Raw genomic sequence first — 2,199 nt, forward strand, 5'->3', positions numbered from 1 at the left:
ATTTCCTGTAATTCTGGATTAGAGGTGATGAACTCCTTTAGCTTTTTCTTGTCTGGGAACCTCTTTGTCCTTCGATTCTAAATGATAGCTTTGCTAGGTAATCTTGGTTGTAGATACTTGCTTTTCATCACTTTGAATACTTTGTGCCAATCCCTTCTGGCCGGCAAGTTTCTGTTGAGAAATCAGCTGGTAGCTAGTCTTCTGGGTGCTCTCTTGGAGGTAAATAATTACTTTTCTCTTGCTGCTTTTAAGATTCTCTCTTTTTATTTGACATTGGCATTTTAATTATGATGTGTCTTGCTGTGGACCTCTTTGGGTTCATCTTGTTTGGACTCTAAGCTTCCTGGGCTTGTATGTCTATTTCCTTCACCAGGTTAGGGAAATTTTCCATCATTGTTACTTTAAATAGATTTTCAATTCCTTGCTCTCTTCTCCTTCTGGTACCCCTTTAATGCAAATGTTGTTATGCTTGATGTTGTCCCAGAGACTCTTTAAACTATCCTCATTTTTTTTGGATTCTTTTTTGTTGTCGTTGCTGTTCTGATTGGGTGTCCTCTGCCACCCAATCAGAATCACTGATTCAATCTTCTGCTTCATCCAATCCGTTGATTCCCTCTAATGCAGTCTTCATCTCAGATATTGTATTCTTCACTTCTGACTGGTTCCCTTTTATGTTTTCTATATACATTTTAATGTTTTCTGTCTCTTTGTTGAAGTTCTTACTGATTTTATCTTCGCTTCCCCAAAGTTCATTTTACATCCTTATAACCAGTGTTTTGAACTTTGCATTTGGTAGATTGCTTGTCTCCATTGTGTTCTTTTTCTGGAGTTTTGTTTTGTTCTTTCATGTGGGACATATTTCTTTGTCTCCCCATTTTCACTGCCTCCCTGTGTTTGTTTCTATGTATTGGGTAGGGCTCCTAAGCCTCCTGGTCTTAGTAGTGTGGCTTTATGGAGTAGGTGTCCTGTGAAGCCCAGTAGCACAATCTTCCCTGGTCACCTGAGCCAGGTGTGTCCCTTGTGTGTGTTGTATGTGCCTTCCTGTTGTAGTTGAGCCTTGGTTGCTGTTTGCACATTGATGGGATTGACCCTTGGGCCGATTGGTTGTAAGGACTGGTCAGTGAGGGGCTGACCTTATGAAGCAGGATTCAGTTTAGCAGGGCTCTGTTGCCTGCCCAGTCTGCCCTTCGGGTGTGTCCTCCTCAGATGCTGCCCTGGGTGGCACTCCAGCTGTGGCACCACTGGGTGTGTCAGCCCAAGGGCCTCTTGGGAGGGACCCAGCTGCAGGCCAAGTTCAGCCACAGCCTGTGCACTTCTGGGCCACCTGGTAAGAATCACCAAATAATCTGTAAATGGCTGCCACCTGTACTGGGCTTATAGGAACCTCATGAGGCCAAGCCAGGCACTGAGGCCAGCAAGAGGTACAGGGCATGCAAAGGCCAGATGCTGCTTCTTTGGGTATGGTGAGACTTTGAGAGATTTTAGGAACATCCACAGCATGAGCCAAGACAGGCCATTAGTATGGAAAAAACCACTGGAGGCAGCTTTATTGGGTCCACAAGTTGGGAGAGGCAGCGTCTCAGGGAATCACCTGGTCGGAACGACCTATGTTAATCAGGTTGATGGAGACTCAGATATGGCAGCTGCCTGCATCAGCACGCAAGGAGCAGGGAGGGCTCAACAGAGGAACAATGGATGCCGCTGAAAGCTGCTCCTCTAGCTCTCGCCCTGAATCCAGACAATTCAGTTCCTCCCCACGTGTCCTTGGCACTCTTCAAGCAGCTGCCGCAGTGTTGGAGCTCAGACTCAGTGAGTCCATCACCAAGTAAGTCCATGAGCGGGCCCTTTAAGAGGAATGTCTGAGACTCCCACAACCCTGTGTTTTCACTCAACCACAATCTCTGCTTGTTTTCACAGCCAGAGGTTGTGGGGATTTTTCTTCCTGGCATTGGAACCCTGGGCTGGGGAGCCTGCTGTGGAGTCGGGACCCCTCGCTCCTAAGGTGGGGTGCTCTAACCCTCCCGATTCTTGACTGCCACACACTATTGTGGGACCGGCCCGTTTTGCATTTCCATCCTTCCTACCAGTCTTGAGGTGACCTCTTATGTATGTCCCCAGTTATAGGACTTCTGTTCAGCCAGACCTCCGGCAACTCCCAGTGATGGTTATTCTGTAGTTTTGCTGTAATTTTTGTGTGGT

The sequence above is a fragment of the Pteropus vampyrus genome, unplaced genomic scaffold (assembly GCF_000151845.1).
Source record: "Pteropus vampyrus isolate Shadow unplaced genomic scaffold, Pvam_2.0 Scaffold66, whole genome shotgun sequence".
In the NCBI taxonomy this organism is placed as follows: domain Eukaryota; kingdom Metazoa; phylum Chordata; class Mammalia; order Chiroptera; family Pteropodidae; genus Pteropus; species Pteropus vampyrus.